Genomic DNA, 23,876 nt, shown 5'->3' on the forward strand with positions numbered 1-23,876 from the left:
TTCTAAAGGTGAGCATACACCACTCTCTGTCAAACTCGACTTCGAGGTGACAAATAACGCAGCAGAATACGAAGCTTGCCTCACTGGGCTACAAGCGGCAGTAGGTTTAGGCATCAAGAATCTTCGAGTTCACGGATATTCATCCTTGATCATCAACCAAATTACAAGATCTTGGAAAATTCGAAGTTAAAGTCTAGCACCCTATCAGGCCAGGATAGACCAAGTTGCCTAATTCTTCGATCAAGTGACTTATCTACACCTACCTCGAGAAGAAAATCAGTTTGCAGACGCTCTTGCAAAACTTACATCACTGATTAACATGCCAGACGATATGGTAGAAATGCCTTTATGCATCGAACGACGGTCAGAACCAGCCTATGTGCACCAAATTACAGATGAAGAGGAAAACCCAGGGAGCCTTGGTTTCAAGTCATTCTAAACTTCAAGCTCAATGGCACCTATCCGCCGGATATGGATAAGAGAGGACAACGTGCTATACGCCTACTCGTCTCTCAATACATCCTTATGCAATGAGAATTATATAAAAGAACGCCTCTTGGTGTAGTCTTGTGTTGCCTTGATCATTCACAGGCACAGAAAGTGATGGAAGAAGTCCATGATGAAGAATGTGGCCCTCACATGAGTGGACCAATGATGGCAAAGAAAATCACGCGCCTGGGATATTACTGGACCACAATGGAATCCGACTGCATCAAATATGGCAGACATTGCCACAACTGCCAAATCTTCGGGAATGTGCAACACGTCCCTCCTTCACTACTCTACACCATGACATCTCCTTGGCCATTTTCTGCTTGGGGAATCGACATCATCAGGAAGATCACCCCAGTCGGAACAGGAGGTAACTGTTTCATTTTGGTGGCTATGGATAATTTCACCAAATGGGTAGAAGCGGCATCCTACACTAGCCTCACAACCAAGAACGAGGCAAAGTTCATACAAACCAATATCATCTGTCGATATGGTTGCCCACATGAGATCATCAGTGACAATGGGTCACATTTCCAGGCTGAGACTGAACAATTGCTAGCCAAGTACAAAATCAAACACCACCATTCCTCGACATACAGACCACAAACTAATGGCGCAGTGGAGGCAGCCAACAAGAATGTTGTCACAATCCTCAAGAAAATGATCGATAATTATCGAGATTGGCCAAGTAAGATACCATTCGCCTTATGGGGATATCGCACATCCGTTAGGACGCCCACTGGGGCTACTCCTTTCTATTTAACTTACGGCATGGAAGCTGTGCAACCAGTTGAGCTAGAAATCCCATCCTTGCGCATTCTACTCGAAAGTCAAATTCCAGAAGCCGATTGGAAGAAAGATAGATATGAAGAACTCATCCTCTTGGATGAACGAAGATTGCGCGCATTACATAATGTGCAAACATATCAGGCACGTATCAAACGAGCCTTCAACAAAAAGGTTAAGCCTAGAAACATCAAAGAAGGAGATTTAGTCCTCAAATCAGTTAGAGCTCTTCTACCTGTCGATCCACGAGGAAAGTTCAAACCCAACTGGGCCGGACCGTTCTTGGTCAAGTCCATACTCTCGGGGAGTGCGGTTAGAATCACAGACCTAGATGGGAACGAATTTGCTAACCCAACTAACCTTGACCAACTAAAACGATACTATGCCTGGAATAGGACAAAAACGCGCCACGCGTAACACCCACGTGCCGCTCATGCGACACGAAATAAAAACGGCCCCTGGCCCGCTGAAATAAAACTCATGTCACCTTGCTCTTGCATTTTGACAATTCGTCATTCTCATATCATCAAATTAATCGAATTGTGTTTTAAGAGTAAGTAAGGCTCATGCTCAATTTCTAGTTCACTACAAGCTCTTGCTTAGAAAAATTATTCTTTTACATTTACTCGAACTACGCGCAAGGGTTTGATTTCATTTTTAAAATGAATACGTAGGTAATCCTTCACAGGATACAACCCATTATTTTAAATGTAAATAGAAGGACATTTGCATTTGCATTTGAAATTCGACAAGAATAATAAAAGGGAAATAACAATAGTTTCATAACTAATTAATCTTTTATTCATTTAATAATAGTATGCCACATAAATAAAAATGCTAACAATAAAAAGGTTAGGATTCTAAAAAACCCACCACTTATTACAAATAATAATAATAATAATAATAAATAGAGAAAATTGTTGATTACAGCCTTTTATAAACCTCATTTTGAAAATTACAGCCTTATATAATTTTTTTTGAAAATTACATCCAAAATATTACTTTTCTTCTAAAATTGCACCAACTTGAGTTTTTTGGTGATTTTTGATGATGTTTTTTATGATGTACCCTTTATTATTTGAGAGCCTACTTACCCAAATTTCTTACCTCTCCTTAACACAAACCAATTAATCACCCCAAACATCATAAAAACATCATAAAAATTCACCGGAAAACTCAAGTTGGTGCAATTTTAGAAGAAAAGTAATATTTTGGATGTAATTTTCAAAAAAAATTATATAAGGCTGTAATTTTCAAAATGAGGTTTATAAAAGGCTGTAATCAACAATTTTCTCTAATAAATACTACGATTTAGGCTATTCTCCCATCTTTCCCTTGCCTTTGTCTTTTTTATCATACTTTTTATCTCGACCACGAGTCGGGCGCTCCTGTGCTATCTTGGACCTAATCATCAAAGGTCTCTCTCGCGGTCTAGCTTTACCATTTCGATCAACTACCATCTCTGCGGCAGGAGAAGTCTTTGGTTTCTTCGACGGATGAACAACTCGGAATCCGGCTTCTTCCTCCCCCTCAGTCACATAATTCCTGTTCTCCTTTGCTACCTCACGGATCTTGTAGTCACAGGCTCATGCTTCCTCAATTTCTCGCGCTCCTCGGGAGTGGTAGCCTTCCTCCACTGCAAATAGGAATCTGATACCCACAATGAACTAACAGAGGAATGTAGGAACCACATGTTTCTCTGAGCCCACTTGAGGGCCCACTCTCTACGACTCTCGGCAGATTCGCCACACTGCAGTCGAGGAACGAGATCAAGCTTAGGAATCTTCTGTTTAAGGCCCACCTGCCTCATCAATCTCTCCGGGAAGATGCATACCATGAATTCCAAGCCAGGAAGGCGTACCGATCGAGTAGGATCTAAGGATGACACTCCAGTAACTGACTTGAGATGCCACCATAGCACAACCCATCTGATCAAAGGACCACCTTCATTCTTCGGCTTGTTCTCCCAATAGTTGCAAACTCAAGTGAAGTCAACCATATAGAGCCTGGTCCTCATTGCATTCGACCTAGCATGATATCCTAGAATATTGGCTGGGGCTCGATCAACCGCAGACGCTCCGTGAGCCAAACCTACCAAAGACGGGAATTAGTATCCAACCAAAAAAAACAAAAACAAAAAAACGAAACCAAAAAAAAAGAGAAAAAAAAACGAAACCAAAAAAAAAATGAGAAAAAAAAAGGAAAAAACGAAACGAAAATAAAAGAGGGAAAAAGAAAGGTTGCATTCTTACATGCAAAATTATGGGACTTCCCAAATAAGGAAGCTCGCGGTCTGTTATCCAGCCCCAAAATGATCTCTCAAAGGCACAGACAAGCTGGACTCCTGCGCAACTCCATTTGCTCAATCAAGCTCAAGTAACGAGGATCCCCTCTCATTTCCTTATCAACATGCCCTTGGAGGACATAACCATGCAGTACGCAAAACCCGAATGCCCTACGCCTCGCCACATAAGAGATAGAAGGGTCTTCCCTGTTTATAAATCGCTCAATAAAATCGAGCATACGGACGCCTTTTGAGGTTACAAGACGATCAACCTCAGCTTTAGTCAGTCCAAGTAAGTCTCTAAACTTGGTTTTGTACCCTTGAGAGCTAGAGGGTATAACAGGCATATTTTCTGAGTCCCATCCTCCAATTGCAGCAATTTCCTCAGGGAAAGGGCAGATGTCACTTCCAGGGAAGGTAAGCACGTGGTAATTAGGGTCCCAATATTCGAGACAAGAATCCAAGAATGGTTTTACAACCTTCACCAGTTTCAGACTCAAGATTAACCCCAAATTGAAAGCACCCATATCATGCTTCTCAACGTTTGTAAATTTGTTTGTCCATTCCTTGAGACGATTTTCCAAGGTATCTATTATTTGTAAATTTTTCTATGTAATAGGAGAGTTTTATATAATAGACGGAAGCAGGACGGAATAATTATGTGAATAAAAGCTCCCTCGACGTCTATATTTATACTAAAAGTTGTTTCCTAAAAACCGTCAGAACTGGCGAACTGGGGAAATGGCGCAGCACCTGCTACGCCTCTTCGAAGGGTCGCAGCTCGTGCTGCGTCTCTTCGAAGGGTCGCAGCTCGTGTTGCGCCTCTTCCTCAAAAGGTTTCTGTGATTTTTCCGCGTTGGATCTTTCCTAATTCCTCTTGATATAATTTCCTATTCCTAATAGGCTATTATTTTGGTAATTCCGTCAAATTACCATATTTTATATTTCCTAATTTTTTGGGCACGCTTTTCGAGACGAAATCAACATTTTCATCAAAAAAAGCACACTTACCCATTTCATTTTATTTTCTTTTTTGGGGGAATCATTTCACTCCCGTTTCACATTTCATTTCAAACTTGTACATTTATCTTTTTCGTTTTTTAGGGGGTAGCCCCACCTACCGTCCGGTCATTTTTCCAAATTTTCGCTCATTTCTGGGCAAGTTTTTGCATTTTTAGGTCTTTTCTTTGTTTTGCGCGAGTTTAAGCCATATGTACAATATGTGTTCTATGTGCAGTTTCTATGTAAATTTCGGCAGCATGACGGTGTAAACCGTCATCATCAAATCTTTTCGAAGCTAACCTGCAGGAACGGACATACAACCCAGCAGCAAAGGCACTCAGGCCGTCATATATATAACCAAAATGTTATATTTACATCAAACTGGGGGCTCTTGCCCAAAACAAGTCCAAAATAAAGCCCTAAATGTACAAAATGTATACAACAACAGAAGCAACAAAAACAAAGACAACTACTCCTGGTCGCCACCTCGCTCGGTGACCCTGGCCTCGAGAGCGGTAATATCGGCGTCTCGAACCTCTAACTCCCTCAGCAGGCGAGCCGTCTCCTCCTGGGACTGCACTAGCTCACGCTCCAGGTCGCGCTCCCTATGCAAATGACAAAGAAATGCCTCATTTCAATCATTTCAAATGCAAGGAAATTACAAAATTCAAAATGAAGTAAATGAAAGGTTCATACCGGTCGTCCTCGACCACCAGCAAGTGCCTCAGTGGCAGTAGCCCGTAGCCGGTTGGCCACCCTCCACAATGCCACATGCCGAGATGGCGCCACCTGCATTTCAATAAACAAAAGTTTTCAATAAAATGGACAAATGTATTCTTATACAACAGCAAAAGCCAATTGAATCGGAGGCTTACCCTCCTAACCAAGTGCTGCCATTCCTCTAGGCCAGCATCTGTCACCGCCTCGCCGAAGTCGCGGAACTTGGAGATTGTCGTCATCCCCACTGCTTCAGTGTACTCGAGGGTCTCGGGGTACGCTGGGGGCTCGACGCCTGCCACCTTAACCCCCTGAAAGTTCAAATGAGTTCTTTATTTGATGATCATTCATCATTTTATCAAGTCAATTCAAAAAGGGAAAATGAAGCACTTACCACGACCGGCCAGTACGCCAGCCTCTGGCAAATGAACACAGAGTACTCCTCACCAGGAAGAAGAAGAGCGTCGCCACCGACGTCCGCCAGGTCAGCCTCCCTCTCAGAGTCAGAAGGCTCCCTAAACATCGTCCGAAGAGGATCGATGGGAACCGTAAAAGCATCACGAGAGCACTGACGAGTCAAGCACTCGCCCAGATACCACACTGGACCCATCGACGTCCTCAACAACAACCGACTCGAGCTCCTAGGTGTGAACACGGGCCCACGGGAGAAAAGCGAGCAAGCTTTTGCATTTGTGGAGTCGCCACCAATTTATTGTGTAAAATTGCAAACCGTTCGAATACCTCGTGCCATGTCAAGACACAAAGTAATGACATAAACACTAAGAACTCGTTACCCTTAGCATTCTATGTCTAGAATGACTCTCGTGGATGCCAATGAACACGGATGTTCACAGAGATCTGGAGTAAGGGGTGAGGGTACGTATTAGGAAGCTCTTTTGATCGAACACCTAATCACGCCCGCCTCGATAGCGGCCTCTACTAATGATTAGGGAAAATCGTTCATACTCGATATATTGAAGGTTATATGCATGCAATGCAACATCCATTAGATTAATCCTAACATGTGAGAATTTAGACTAAGTCGGTGAACACGTAGTTTAACATGCATAAATGTCAAGGTGGAAATTTAGGTTAATTACATGTGAAAGCATACAAATAATACGATAAAGGAATACAATAAAGAAAATTACAATAATTACAACGGGTTAATGATTTACGTCGAAAATACATTTAAAACGGATAATTTTAGAAAAGAAAAGGAAAACAAATTAACGAACAGATTGTTAGGTGATAATACGAATAATAGTTAATTAATACGTAAACTAATAAACTAGGTCAAAGCAATGACGGAAGTTCAGAGGCAGAATTCAACCCGGAACAGGCGCAGCACTGCTGCGTCCTTTGGAAGAGGCGCAGTGCTCACTGCGTCGTTCCTGAGTTGAGTTCTGGCTGTGAAGCCGGAACTGCATACTGTTAATGTTCGTGGGTAATTTTAATGATCGATTAATGATATTTGACTCCGATAGAAGTGATTTAACATATTATATACATATGATTGGGTCATAAAAACAACAAAACACGGGAGGAACTAATTAGAACAAATTAATTAGTAGATTAATTATAGGATTAATGATACAAATTAAACAAACTAATCAAATTAATTAGGTTATTAATCATGAACTAACGACGATGACGAATAATAGATGCAAATATATCAAAGATGGATTTCAGAGACTCAATATCGATGAATCGAACCTCTAAAAACCCGAATTGATTTTAATGACGAAAACCCGCAAATATGAATTATAAGGGATTTAAGTCGGGAATTTTAAGATGAATTAGTTAATAATGATTTACATGCTAAAATTTTTATGCTAAAAATTATTGTGTGAATGAAACATGAACAAACAAAGACAAAGCAAAACAAACAGACGAACAAAAGATGAAGGAAGAAGAAAGAAAGCAGGAATTGCGGCAGCCTCACGAAGAGGCGCAGCAGATGCTGCGTCCCTTCGAAGAGGCGTAGCAGTTACTGCGCTGTTTCTCGACGTTTGTCTCCTGTTATTCCACAAAGAGGGTTTGAAATAAGGTTTTATAAATCGGTTTTGAATGTATTTTCGATGTAAACCTTACAATTGTGATTACAAAAATAAAGAACAATAATAAAAGAAGTGAGTTACATCCTCAGACTTACATGTTTGACGAAACGAGATTGACTAAGTTAACATTTAGTGATGCTCGACTCGAATGTATGACGAAAGTGCCCTCTTAGAGGAAAACGAACAAGATTGATTAAGTTGATTGATGTGGAGTTGGTCAAATTGGTCGGTCATACAAAACGAGGCTGGTATTCAGAATGATCCGAGCTTACGTGGTCGAAAGTTCAAGCACGTAGGCGCCAAAAAGCAAGAGCGTGGTCTGGAATGCAAAGGGAGAAGAGAAGGGCGGACACTCGCGTGAGAAATATGAGGAACGAAGCTCCCTATTTATACTAATCACGGAATTAGGGTTTAGGAAAGGAGAAAGATCCGGAAACAACCGACTTAGGTTAAACACGGAAACTTGTACAAAAAGAAAGCCTGGAGAAAAGGCACAGCAGGTGCTGCGTCCCTAGGAAGAGGCGCAGCACTTGCTACGTCCTTTCCCCAGTGGTTTCCTCCTGCGTAAGAAAGCGCGTTTGACAACCTGTCGTATTTTAGGCATAACTTTCTCTACAAGACTCGGAATAAGGTGATTTTGGTGGTATTGGAAAGCTAAAAGAAAGATCTAGAACTTTATGTGAAATAGGCCTGACCCCAAAAAGTTGTTATCACCTCGTAAAACGGGCCTAAAGGTTGGGTTATCATTTTAGATAAATGAAATGCACATTTTGTAATGTAAACTTTAAGCTTAGCCCAAAGAAGTGACATGGGACTCAAAATGAGATATACTCATGACATTTTATGACATCCTAACCTTAGGTAGACAAGCACATTGCTTTGACTTGGGATTTGACGGTTTTAGGAAATGAAGACGGTTTTTGACCCGGACTCCAAATGAACTCTAATTACTGCCAAAACGACCGTAATGACACCTAGATGACAACCAAGGGGTAGACACAAGTATTTGAGCTATAACTTGACGATAAACTTACAAAATGTCATAAATCGTTCCGTGTACTAAACATGAGGCCCAATCATCATAGGGTGGCTTGCGGGAGGTGCAGAAATGAGGTATTTACACTAGGTCGAAGGACCTCAGCCACGAAAGGAGGGGCGTCAAGGTAGTCCACCCAAGGCCTAGGCACCCACTAAGATAAGCAAACAAGAGGTCATTCTTATGATCGCTTCTAAAGAAGTAATGAATAAACAAATTAAGGAAAAGTGATTAAAAAGTACTTACGTCACTCAGCTTCAGGGCATTCATGCCCCGTCGACAGACATCGTAAGAAGAGCGCTGGCTCTTCCTACGACACATCACCCAATCCCTCACAACGGGATAAGCTCTCGGCCCAGGCTCCGTCCTCTTGGGCGCGAAGCCCGGAAAGTAGGAGTACACCTACGCCTGCAAAACAAGATAATCGACGACGATCTTTCACGATTCGATAAGAAGAAGAAATGATCTTTCATAATACGAAATGAAGGTTCATACCTCGAACAGAAGTCCAGGACCGACAGTAGCAGGAGAAGTCCCCTTCTCTAGCAGCTCAGGATGAACCATGGCCCTCATGTAGCGAGTGAGGACCGCAAAGCCAGGAGTAACCCAGTCCCAACGACCTAGGTCACTCAGGTCACAAAGGAAGGGAAGAAGCTTCGTCGACAATCTCTCCCCCTTGTCTCCAAGGTAGAGTGAAGACAAGAACCACCAGAGCCACAGACAAGCCCTCTGCTCCGCAGTACAAGGAGAAGGAGCCACCTCCCTCCCGTCCATAGTCACCACCGTCGGGGTCTTACCCGCAAAGTAATCCCTGACGTAGGAGCTCGGAACTAACCCGGGAACCGTAGAATCACTCGCCGCTAGGCCTCCTGGCCTCGGCCGAGTCCACCCTCATGGCCGTCGAAGGCCACACCACAACCTCCACTCCACACGGCAGACCAGAAATCATGCCGTAGTCCTCCAACGTGACCCCGACCTCGCCAAAAGGCATGTGAAAGGTCGAGGTCATGTCCCAGTACCGATCAAGGAAAGCTCGAATCAAGCAAAGTTTAGCCCGAAGCTTACTTCCCTTGATCTCCCTCCACGCTCCAACCAAAGCTCTGAAAGCTCCAAGCTCGATGATGGCCTGCTCCTCCTCCGACAGTCTCCCGTATGCCTCCATCATCGTCGTGTAGCCAGAAAAGGACCTCATGTTCCCAGCCTCCTATATCGATTCGACGCAAAGCTATCTTTAGCTCAAAGTGAAAGAGAAATGAAACGGTAAATAAATAAGTAAAGAAAGATGGTGAGAGAATGACGAGTTTGAGATTTACTATGCTCTTCACCGTCCTATAAGACAGGTGACTCTCCACTGCCCAAATGAGATGTCGGCCATCCCATTTCTCAGCCCACTGGGGTGCCCTCGCTAGCTGGTGACCGCCTCGTCCGACGTTGGCCCGCCTCAAGCCTCTTCCTCAGCAGCCTCCCCAGCAAACGCCTCCTCTAACACCTCCTCGAAAGTAAGAGAAGGGTCGAAGTTGGTATCCACGTCCATGGGAGCCCTCCTTGACGTAGAAGCCACATCACCTGCAAAATTAGAGTAAATTAGGTCGCGTCAAGTGACGGCAAGCCTCAGTCAAGGTGTTTTCAAGCCTTTCAAGCTCCGAAAATAGCTCTTTTCTCGCCATATTTGGCCATTTATTTCAAAACCCGACCGCTCATGTTGTAAAATGGGTCAAGTCAAGTCTAAGTTCGAGCCTAGCCATGGGTCTGAGTCGAAATTTCGGCAGCATTTCGCTATAACGGTGATTATGCCTTAGAGAAGTGTCCTGAAAAAGCCGTCACAAATCGAAAATACGAGATGGTAGGAAGTTTACCCATCACCCAAGGATTCCAAATACCACATTTCAACACAAATGGGCAATCCTAAGGCCATTTTCGAAGCAATTTACGAAACAGCTGAGAAACCGTCTCAATTCTACTCAAATGCTCAATACTCAATGAAAATTCAAAACGAACACATGGTTATGTTCCTTACACTACCAATTATCCATTTCTAAGGTCAATTTCATAAGGCAGATTCATTTGGGGGAAAAGCCCTAAATTTTCGAGTTATTAGGATTGAAAACCCTAATTTTCTCGGCTCAAGTCGAGCAAAATGCGGATGTTTAAGCAAGAATAAGACACATGCCTCGATTAGTCATAATAAATGCATGATTTTGATCAAGTTTTGGCGGAATGTCGACGGAATTTGAGAGAGTTTAGAGAATTTTTGTGTTTTATAAATAATGAAATAACACGGGTTCTGTCGAGTTTTTACTCAGACAGGGACGAACCCAGGAAAAGACGCAGCAGGTGCTTCGCCTCTTCCAAGAGTTGCAGCTCTTGCTGCGTCTCTTCCTCAGCTTCCCTCCAAATTCGATTTTAAAAACTTCGTTACAAGTTCGTTATTCGTGGGCCCATCTTTGGTGCGCCTCTTCTCCAACATCATATATCGTATATTTGGTCCATTTGATATTTATTCTTCGTTCGGACCCGTATTTTCGAGCAGACTGTGAATTGTCGCAGTACTTTATCAAGACTTCGCTTGCAACAACGAGCAGGTTTTCTCCGACGGTGTTTCGACATGCCTCAATTATTTTCCCAGCGAGAGTTCATGACAGCCGATTATACCTCTCAAGATATGGAGTTCGCTTGAGACCGATGCGAGCAGATTCCCCCAGCAGTTTCTACTGACGTCCTGCTGCCTTCAATATTATGTTACACTTTGTTCCTTCCAGATGTTCTCATACCAACTATCTCGTAGGCCGCCAAACTACCTATCTTCCCACACCTAGCCTTCGCCGATAGTATCGCACTCCTTCGAAATCGCTTTTTTCCGGGTTCATGTGTCCAAAACCATAGTTACCCTTAGGCCACCTTCTCGCCGATGTTTTCCTTTAGGGTCCCACGCCTTTAGCACAACCTTTATATGTCCTTTAGGTCCTGGCCTTAGCTCTTACGCTTACCCTTAGCTCCTACGCACCTCTGGAAGCATCTCGAGAAAGAAGTCTCAGGTATGGTCACTTCCTATGGCTGGCGAGCTTCCTTACGTAGTCTAATGGACTTTAAACGACCCTCCCCGAAAGTCGACAGACTCTAAAATGTTCCCGACGACAGGTCATTGGCTCAGATCCCTTGAGCCGCCTCTCGTCGCCATAGTCGTCGGGTTGTAATCTTCGATTGACCTGATGACTATACTTTGACTTTCGCCTTGTCCAAGCCTCAGTCAAAGTGGGGGCTCTGTAGATACCTCATTTCTGCACCTCCTGCAAGCCACCCGGTGATGATTGGGCCGCATGTTTCGTACGCGGAACGATTTATGACAATTCGTAAGTTTATCGTCAAGTGATATCTAAAATACTTGTGTCTACCCCTTGGTCGTCATCTACGTGCTGTTACGGTCGTTTTGACAGTAATTAGAGTACATTTGGAGTCCGGGTCAAAAACCGTCTTCATTTTCTAATAAACCGTTTAAAATGCCTGTGTCGGAATGTTCTGGAATGTTCCGGATATTTCTATTCCATATTTTAATTCTTTTAATCTTTTGGAAAATTATATCCCGAAAGTATATTTTAAACAATAAGGAAGTCGAGATCTACCGCAATTCCATAACAGAAACGCGGAAAATCTTTCTTCCGTAGGAGGAAACTCCTGGGGAAAGGACGCAGCACCTTCTGCGCCTCTTCCAAGTGTTGGAATATGTGTCCTCTGACAATAATGCGATCACAATTGTCGATCATAATGATCACATGTTTAAATCTCATTTTAAGAATACATGTGGGATGTAATATTTTTACAGTCAACTGATCCACACATATCGGTAATGATTGGCTGACTAGAGTTGACATTACTGTCGTGCGACGGTGGTGATCAGTTGATCCCCTTAGGTCATACCTATAGGGAAATACTCTTAATTGATTATTTAATTAATCGTATACCGATACGAGTTAATTAAATTGCTTAAAATTGACGGATGATTTTGTGAGTATAATTAACGTATCTTATTGTAATATGATTAAATGAGACACGGTCTAAGTAATCGAATTGTTTTATTACTTAGATGAAATTATTGTTTACGGAAACAATTGAAACGGAATGAATAAATTATTATAAATACAGAATGTTGTAGTTTATAATTCGGAAACACTTTACGGTACAAGTAATTATGAATTACTAGGTTAATTATATAAGTGACATATTTTATTAATATGTTGATTTTTAATTGTTAAAAATACATTTGATATACCTAATGTCATGAAACATGTTACATGTTACATATTGACAACATAATGTGTAAAATGGATTTTCCATTTTACATCATATGTGCCGAAATAAGGAAGGAGTATTAGGCTTATTATTGTGTTAAAATTTTTAGTGGAAAACACAATCATGAAAGCTTGCTTGTAGCCTTGCATGCCTATGTTTTCTTGGATAGAAAAACTAGCCCATGCATTGGGCGCTCTAACTCCCTCCAACCGGTTTTCTCCAAGGAAAATGATAGAGTTTTTCCTCTATCATTATTCATTCATACTTCAACTAATTTCTAGTGTAAGAAATGCATCTATCTCTATCTTTTGTGAAAATCCTAGAGAAATAAAAACTCCATCATCTATTCTCTCTAAACCGAAATACATGAGAGAACAAAATTATTTTTGTGTCATATTTTAAGTAAAAACTAATATTGTTACTAGATCTAAATAATATTGGTTATTATGAGTTTCCTTGGGTATATGCTTTTGGGAGAGATTCTAAACTTGAATCTTTTTCATCCATTGTTGGAGAGCTCAAGAACTAACAAGAAGGAGATCTTGTTGGTGCCCATAAAACCGAAATCATGTAGTAAGGACAATGATTTCTTCTCTTTAATTTAAGTTTGCATGCATAAGATTTATAATTAATTTTATGACTAAATTAATTAGAACATATATGAATATGTAAAGTTATGAGATATAGATTTATAACAAGCGGTATCATGAGCACAAGGTTGTTTGCATGGAAATTGGTTATAGTTTTTCCGAGTTATACGATTAACATATAAAACTTGTAAATTTGTGTTATTATGATATATAACGAAAATAATTTATGCATGTTAAAGTTTCTGATCCTAAAATATATTTAGGATATTTTGGTTAATTTATGGATTTTTATTGTTCATTTTATTTAATATTGGCATTAAAATGTGATGTTTATGATAAAAATGTCATTTTTGGACGAAAATTAGCTAAACTTTGAATTTTTCAGTGGTTTTTGGATATGTTTTCACATATTTTGTTTTTAGATGATCTGGAAATTTTCAGAATTTTTGGAGTTTTTATGCTCGAAATATGGATTTTTCATGATAAAAATCGAATTTAATTGAAAAATAGGTTAATATGAGAACTATTTCGAATCTGGTCATAGAAATTTAGTATGTTGTCACATGAAATTTTACAAGATGTATGTAAAAGAATAGGCTATATTGAAGTTTTTATGCATGATTTATTGATTTTTGATGAAAAATAGCATAAATAGTGACTTAATTAGTGAATAATTGCTAAAACATATTTCATGACTAAGAAAAAACGTCACATGTTGCATTTTATTATCTTTTTCAGATCTAAAATTGAAAAGTTGGTGAATATAATTTTTCTCATATTTTTATGATTATAATTGATAAATCCGATAAACCGCAACATTGTTTTTCCTGATAAATTTCGAAATTTTTAACCTAAGTTTTTGAACATTATGAGTGTCATGGTATTTTTCCAGAATGTTCATGAGTTTAAATTTCAAATTTTTGAATTTATTTGAAATTTTTGTGATTTATTTGAAGTTTATGGCATTTTATTGTAATTTTGAGTCCATTAATGAACAATTTTAAGAAATATAAGTTAATTATAGTCAAATTGTTAGTGGAGACTAATTTTGAGTCCTAATATGGTTAGGTAATTAACTTGTGCATAAATATGATTTTATGTAATTTATTGTGATTTTAAAAGGTTGAATCACGCAAATCCGTAAAAACCGATTAATATACGATATTGGCTCCTTAAAGGCGATCTAGCATGAAATTGGGCATGTTCATACATATTATAATGTTGCATTTTATTTATGATTGTCATAATTTTATTTTATGTAATTTTTTGAATTATGTAATTTTTACTTAGTATGGCCTTAGTTTTTAAGATAGTATTACCCGAAATGTATGGGAATATCGATTCGGTTGTAATTTATTGTGATCTCGTATCACCGTTCTGTAATTTAATAGATTTATTTTATTTTAAATACAAATGTATAATAGGAAATCATGTAATTTGTTATGTAATTTATTTATTCCGGAGATCCTTGAAGACGGTGTCACTCGGGAAGACGATACATAAAGACGGTGTTGCCTCAAGATGCGTGCCATAAACCGATGTTCAAGGGACCAATTGAGTTGGTTTCCGAATATGTAATAGTTAATTAGATTTTCTATTTTAGGAAGGCCATACTAGGATTTATTTTATGCTTTGCATTTTATTTATATGTCGCATGCATCGCTAAATCGCCATAACTAAAACATGCATTGTCTTTTAATCGAGTTTATCGACCGTGTCAATTACAATTATCGTAGTTCGCCGCTTTAGTTCACTTAAAACGTGATAGATAATAAATTGACATGACCTCTCGCTAAAATAAACAATTGAGACTTAGCCTTACCAAAAAGTAGAAACCATGAAAACCTATTTCGCGAGGGAGTGTACTCGGCCACCCCGGGGTACAAACCTTGTTACGTAGGGGAAGTGGGTGATAAATGTCTAATCCACCGAATTCATGTTGATGAGGGTTTCATCGGCTACCCCGTGCCCAAGTTAATGTGAATTTGGATCATGGACACATTTATTCGAAATTTGGGTTGAACTCAACAAAAGTAATTGATAAGGGTTTCATCGGCTACCCCGTGCCCTTGTCGGATGTGTTTTGGGCTAAAGATAAATGTTAATGTAATTTTATCGACCGAGAGTTCTAAAAGTAGAATCGATTAAAAAGTTAATCCACTGAGTTGTATTGATAAGGGTTTCATCGGCTACCCCGTGCCCAAGTTAATATGAATTTGGATCTCGGAATCATTTATCATAGTTGGGTAGAGGTCACTATGTAAATGCTTTACTTGTTATTTACAAGTATTAATAAAACGATAAATGTTAAATTTTCCACTATTCCGTTATTATATTGTTCTATTTCTTTACCACAATTCATATGCGATATCATTTCGATTTTAATTCAAATCTCCATTAAAACATCGTAACTAAAGACAAAATTTGAATTTGCTTCTAAAACCTCCAATAAACCATTGCTAAGGATCTCTTGTAAAGAGTATAGATTAAAGTTATTCATTATCAAACAGGTTTTTGATTCTTGACTAACACATCTACTTACAATGAATTGTTTCTAATTTTGGTAACTAGATTTGTTGGAAATCAAAATTGACCAAAATACCGCAACCACTTCAATGAAAGTTTTAAGACTAAAACAAACGAATGAAGAGAAGTCTTCATGAAATCCAATTTTGCTTCTCTAAGCAAAGATTCATTGAAATGAGTGGGAGCATTCTCTTAAACCGTTAAGAAAAGGGTGAGGTTCAAAGAGGTAAAATTAGAATGGAATTGATACAAGGTTATGATAAAAGTAAAGTTATTGAGAATAACGATACTAAACCTATCAATCCCGACCGATTAAGTTTCCATTGTCTTAAATGTTGGACACTAGAAAGGAAACTACCCCAAGTTGTTAAAGGATAAGCAAGTTAGTTGTGGGACATCTAATAAGACTTAGTTAATTGACATACATTTTGCTAGTACTACTTCGTCAATATTAGAAACCGGTGGTGGTTTTCATCATTATGTTTGATACATAGGATGATTAGAATATGACGACTAGCAACAATGAAGTCGAGAGATAGAGTCATTGTGTACTAAATCTAGTTTTTCGGGTTTGGAGTTGTACTTAATTGTGACTATTAAGTACATAAACTCTAAATAAGAATACAAACTTGTTAAGATACAAAAGAGGTTTCACTTTTGTGACCCTATACACCACGATTTGATGTATGGCCAGCCCATTATCAAGGTGATTATATTCTAAACCAAACTAGAATGATATATCATGAAGATGATGCAATACTCAAAGTGGTAACCCAAGATTAAACCTTCAATTCTGGAATGATTAACGCAAAGAGTTATCGAGTACTCTTGAAACCATTAGATTGTTAATGGTAAATGCGTATCTTGTATTCAAAGCAAGATGTCTCGTGCCTTTTTGTTGAAAAGGAGATCGAGGTTGTAAATCATTGATCCAAAATAGGTTGATCATTTTCTTTTACCAACGATTTAAGTTGACGCTAATATGTTCACTTAATAAGGTAAATAGAGAAATCTTTGAAGAAGTTTACAGTGTTCAAAGAATCACGATTTAGTCGTGATGGGATTATCAAAGTGAAGACTTTGATATAAGCCAAAGGAAATGTGATTTAGAATCACAAGTTAATCTCTCTTAGCACGCATTATGGAATAATGTGTGGTTGGATAAGAAATCAAACGCTATTCGATATGGTTTGGACTTCGATCAATTTACTTTGAATTACTTGATCCTTTTGGGGATTTTATCATTTTGTCTAAATTATTTTTCCACTAAATCTAATACGAATCATATGAGATATAAAATGGTAGAGTACCATATTTGTAAGTTTTCACAAGAAACAAATGCTCATTTTTCCCTTTCAATTATCACGAGTACGACGGGTTTGCGGCTCGTGAAGCTGTCTTTCTAAAATACAAGTTTATTTCTAGAAGACAGAGTGGGAGAAACTATTCAAGAGCCACAAAGAATGCCACAGAGAATGTTATGTCGCAAGAAACTGGTCTTTCTTGACTACATGAGACGTTTTGTGTAAGATGTTGTTTCTTTAAAACCTAGGAAGGTTAAATTCGTCACATGTTGAAGATGATGAATTCATGCTACTTTTAAGAAAGTAAAGAGCTTATAACTTACAAAAGAAATCGTTTGATTCAAGTTGATTACTTCTAGAAAGTAATGAACATATGACTTACATGAGAGTGTTTAAAGTCACAACTCAATACAAGGCTTAGAGCCATGAAAATCCGAAATAAAAAGGCTTGATTAGTGACAAAGGGTTTTGCACTAATAAAGAGAGATTTCAAAGCAAGATTGGTGGCAAAGAGTTTTGTACTGGTTGAAATGCTTAAGTCTATTTGGATCTTCTTAGGGATTGTGTTTCATTATGAGGATACACATACAGCAAGTGAATCTAAAACCCACTTCTTCAATTAGAAGAAATATATTCAATACATGTCTTGAGTTTTGTAGATTCTTGCAATCCTAAGATAATGTGAAACTTAAGAGAGAATCTTAAGTAGGACATCAATGAGTTGGAATCAATGTTTTTGATCATGTTATAAAACTTTTCTCGATAAGTCGAGAAGTTGTGTTTATACATGGAGTTTAGTGGGAGTTACGGAAATTTTAATTATTCTTATATGTGGATGACATATTCATCATTGAGAATGATTTAAGACTTTGGAGATATATAGTACATCTTTAATATCCAGATTTATGAAGATAAATCTACATGATATTAGCGTCAAATAAGAAGTCTTATGTTGATAAGATTTATGACTAAGTTTAATCGAGTTGAACATATTTGATTGATTCCATTTGCTTCCGCTGCCGGATCAATTAAATGAGTAATGATGTATAACACTTCATATACTTTGAGTATGATGAATTGTTTTCAAAATCGAATTTAAGTAATCTTTACCAAGTAAGCCATAAAGATTACCCTTAAGTGCTTGCAGAAGCATTAAGGTAGTAAAGCAAAGTGTTTATGATGCAATTTTTGTGTAAGGGTGTTGCACAAATGACAATTGACAATTGAGATTGCGCATGATTTCCGACAAAACCATAATCAAAACACATCAGGATGGTTAAGATACCATTGTGGTTATGTTATTTAAGAAATAGATTTTTTAGAATCATTCTAGGAAATAAAGAACAATGAGAAATATTTACAATGGAAATTGAGTACACTTGCAATCATGGGATGTGCAAGAAGGATGAGTCCCGCACACTTTGAAAACAGTGGGAGCTATTCTAAAGCTTGAAGGCCTATGTCTTGATTGGATCTCGACACGTACTCAGAAAGTTTTGTAATGCAAATGTATACATTACAAAGGAAAACGAGTATGTAGTAAGGTGGAGTAAGGTACAAGAAGTTGATAAAACCTACTAACCAAAGCCTTCTCATAGGCTTAACATGATGAGTCATGACATTTCAATTAAATTGAGATGAACAACTACATTCAAGATCAAACTGGATTATAGAATATGAAGTAGTAATCAGGCATTGACTATTCATATGTGATAATCGCATTTGTCGTTCGAGTTTTACTTTAAAACTCTTTTATTATACTTTGTTATATCCAAACGGGTTATAGAGACAAGAACCCCGTTAAAGTGAACACGGATTAACATAGTATTCGCCCATAGTCACTTGTATGAGGTGACGTCTCGAAGTGACTAGAGTGAGATGCGATTGATGGCAAGTTCAAGTGCCATAGAGTCATGTGAGATGACTAGTCGATCATATAGGCAGAGTGTTAAGAACATTTTGTCGGGCCTTATGACCGCTTATAGAGTTCTGGCAAATTTATATAGCCAGGTCGTGGCGAGAGCTACTATAGTATTCTAATGAGTCGATTCTTTTGACTAAAGACTGTTCGCCTAAGATGGCACAATTTCAGATTAACTTTGATTTGTGTTACTACGACCTTCGTAAATGGGGTCAAATGGGCATATTTTGGGTTATGATGGTTGTGGCTAGTCGAAGGGAATAAGTGCGATAGGAATTGTCCACCCCCTTGTCAGGGTTAAAACAATATCTCAGGGCCACTCGAGGAGTAATGAACTGGAAATGCGTGGCCACGCTCGGAAGATATCTATGATAGATAAATCCGGTCAATCAGTTATTCTCCAGATCGAGGAAACCACTCTCGATATGATCACTTGCAAGTACGACCTGAAAGACACCTTGCATTGAGTGGGAGATAGTAATAGGACAAGAGAATTGGTGACGCACACTTGTCGAGGACAAGTGGGAGATTGTTGTAATATGTGTCCTCCGACAATAATGCGATCACAATTGTCGATCATAATGATCACATGTTTAAATCTCATTTTAAGAATACATATGGGATGTAATATTTTTACAGTCAACTGATCCACACATATCGGTAATGATTGGCTGACAAGAGTTTGACATTACTGTCGTGCGACGGTGGTGATCAGTTGATCCCCTTAGGTCATACCTATAGGGAAATACTCTTAATTGATTATTTAATTAATCGTATACCGATACGAGTTAATTAAATTGCTTAAAATTGACGGATGATTTTGTGAGTATAATTAACGTATCTTATTGTAATATGATTAAATGAGACACGGTCTAAGTAATCGAATTGTTTTATTACTTAGATGAAATTATTGTTTACGGAAACAATTGAAACGGAATGAATAAATTATTATAAATACAGAATGTTGTAGTTTATAATTCGGAAACACTTTACGGTACAAGTAATTATGAATTACTAGGTTAATTATATAAGTGACATATTTTATTAATATGTTGATTTTTAATTGTTAAAAATACATTTGATATACCTAATGTCATGAAACATGTTACATGTTACATATTGACAACATAATGTGTAAAATGGATTTTCCATTTTACATCATATGTGCCGAAATAAGGAAGGAGTATTAGGCTTATTATTGTGTTAAAACTTTTAGTGGAAAACACAATCATGAAAGCTTGCTTGTAGCCTTGCATGCCTATGTTTTCTTGGATAGAAAAACTAGCCCATGCATTGGGCGCTCTAACTCCCTCCAACCGGTTTTCTCCAAGGAAAATTATAGAGTTTTTCCTCTATCATTATTCATTCATACTTCAACTAATTTCTAGTGTAAGAAATGCATCTATCTCTATCTTTTGTGAAAATCCTAGAGAAATAAAAACTCCATCATCTATTCTCTCTAAACCGAAATACATGAGAGAACAAAATTATTTTTGTGTCATATTTTAAGTAAAAACTAATATTGTTACTAGATCTAAATAATATTGGTTATTATGAGTTTCCTTGGGTATATGCTTTTGGGAGAGATTCTAAACTTGTATCTTGTTCATCCATTGTTGGAGAGTTCAAGAACTAACAAGAAGGAGATCTTGTTGGTGCCCATAAAACCAAAATCATGTAGTAAGGACAATGATTTCTTCTCTTTAATTTAAGTTTGCATGCATAAGATTTATAATTAATTTTATGACTAAATTAATTAGAACATATATGAATATGTAAAGTTATGAGATATAGATTTATAACACCAAGAACCGCAGTGGCTGCTGCGCCTCTTCCCTAGCTCCTTTCTGCGTATTTTAAGATCTTTTCGAGATTTGTTTCCAAAGTTTTTCCGAAACCCTAATTCCTCCGTGTGATTAGTATAAATAGGGACCTTCGTTCCTCATATTTCTCACGCGAGTGTCCGCCCTTCTCTTCTCCCTTTGCATTCTAAGACCGTGCTCTTTGCTTATTGGCGTCTACGTGCTTGAACTTTCGACCACGTAAGCTCGGATCCTTCTGAGTACCAGCTTCGTTTTGCATGACCGGCCAATTTGACCAACTCCACTCAATCAATCTAATCAATTTAATTTAATTCCTCTTACGAGGGCACTTTCATCATACATTCGAGTCGAGCAATCACTAATCGTTAACTTAGTCAATCTCGTTTCGTCAAACATGTAAGTCTGAGGGTGTAAATCCCATGTTTTATTATTGTATTTTATTATTGTATAAACTATTGTAAGGTTTACGTCGAATGCATGTTTAAAACCGAATTATAAAACCTCTTTATCAAACCTATTTTCACGGATTAACAGAGGGCATACGTCGAGAAGAAACGCAGCAACTGCTGTGCCTCTTCCTGAAGTTGCCGCAGTTTATGCTTTTCTTCTTCTTCCTTTTTTCTTCGTTAATTCATCTTCTTTCGTTTTTCTTTCTTATTTTCTTCTTTTTCATTCGTATATAATAATTATAGTCATAATATGTATAATTATCACCTTTACATTCCGACTTAAATCCCAAGTAATCGATATTTGCGGGTTTTCGTCATTAAAATCAAACCCGGATTTTGGAGGTTCGATTCATTCATATCAAATATCTGGGATTCGACTTTTGTATATTTTCATCAGTTTATCGCGTCTTACATTCGTTTTCGTCTTAGTAATTTAACCAAAATTAGTTGTAACTAATATCTTATTAATCTTTAATTCACTCATAATTAGTCTATAATTCGTTCTAATTCATTTAAGTTGTTTCTTTATTGCTTTTATGACCAATTTACATGTAAATAACCTGTTAAATCACTTCTACTTGAGTCGAACATTAATAATCGATCATTAAATTCACCAAATGAACATTAATGATATGCAGTTCCGGCTTCACAACCAGTACTCACTTCAGGAACAGACACAGTGACCACTGCGCCTCTTCCAAGGGACGCAGCTCTACTGCGCCTGTTCCGGGTTGAATTCTGTCTCTGAACTTCCGTTCTTCCTTTGACCTAGTTTATTAGTTTTACGTATTAATCAACTATTATTAGTAATATCACCACTAACCTGTCCGCTTTCTACCCTTATTTATTTTCCTTTTCTGTTCTCAAATTATCCGTTTTAAACGTATTTTCGACGTAAATCAATTAAACTCATTGTAATCATTGTAATTTTAATTATCGTATTTCATTTATTATACTCTTTATTATCGTATTGTTTGCTTGTTCTCACATGTAATCAACCCTAAATCTCTACTTCGACCCATTGTATGTTAAATTACGTATTCACCGACATAGTTTAATTCTCACCTGCTAGGATTAATCTATTGGATGTTGCATTGCATGCATATAATCGACAGCATATCAAGTATAGATGATTTTACGTAATCATTAGTAGAGGCCGCTATCGAGGCGGGCGGGATTAGGTGTTCATTAAAAGGACTTCCTAATACGTACCCTCACCCCTTACTCCAGATCTCTGTGAACATCCGTGTTCATTGGCATCCACGAGAGTCATTCTAGACATAGAATGCTAAGGGTAACGAGTTCTTAGTGTTTATGTCACTACTTTGTGTCTTGACATGACGCAAAGTATTCGAACGGTTTCAAATTTTCCACAATAAATTGGTGGCGACTCCACAAATGCAAACGCTTGTTTTCCCAAGCGCCCCCGTGGGCCCCCCGTGTCCACACGTTTTTGTACTTATTAATAAAGGATAAAGTCTCTACTATATCTATTGTTGTCAATTTATGTGTTCCGAGTTAACAAAGCAATATGTAAACTACACATTATAGGATTGCATGCGCTTTTGACTTTTTTTTAGAACGAAAAAATATACATAAAACAATGACCTTGATTGGTTAGACAAAATGAAGGAAAGGGAAGGGATGTTTATACATAAATTGTACATTCTTACATTTGTTTTCAAATGGAGTGTGCAACAATTGAAAAGTGTCGAAACTAATATTTAAAAGTATGAAAAAGTATATACGAAGTACTAAACTAATAAGAAATTCAAAAAACTAAAATATACTCTATATAAACTAAGACGTAAGCCACTGGTCTATGATATACTTGTATATTCTTATAAAGAAAAACGCTCAATTACTTACATATATATGATATAACAAAAATGTAAATGATCTGTCAAATTTATAAAATTGATTGAATAGCTTAATCTTGACATAAAGTACCCCTAACATTAATCTGCAAGAAAAAGAAAAATAATCACCCATTATATATGCAATGTACAATCTATTAAACTAACTACAAAGTATAATATGTAACTGCAATGATCAATAAAACAAACTTACTTGTTACGAAGGATGTGAGATTTTACTAAAACTAAAAGTGTCTAAACTGGTTTCATGAAATGACAACTCCAAAGATTGTAATATGCATATGTGAAATACAAATCATGGATGAAAAATCAGAAATTTATAGGAATTGAGAAATAATAGTGGTTACTCTTACATTCAAGAAGCCAGGTCAAAAGACATGTAATCAATTCAAAATTTTATAGCAATTTATTTCCATCTTTCCCCTTTGGAATTCTTTGGCATTTATGCCATTAGAAAAGGGTATTATTAATTTGCTTAAACTTTAAATTATTATTTTTTTCACAATAATTTGTTTAATAAGTTAGGAGAGGGATTTAGAGTATGTGATGTTGTAACACCCCGTATTTTATTAAGTTGGATAAAATTCTTTTAATTGTTATTTTGAATTTAATTACATCATTTAACGATTTATATATATATGCTTAGCTAATTAATTAATTTTATCATAATTCGATACGTTAATTTTAATAATCATTAATAAGTTTATTTAAAGTTAGTTCGA

The sequence above is a fragment of the Silene latifolia genome, chromosome X (genome assembly GCF_048544455.1).
Source record: "Silene latifolia isolate original U9 population chromosome X, ASM4854445v1, whole genome shotgun sequence".
Classification (NCBI taxonomy): domain Eukaryota; kingdom Viridiplantae; phylum Streptophyta; class Magnoliopsida; order Caryophyllales; family Caryophyllaceae; genus Silene; species Silene latifolia.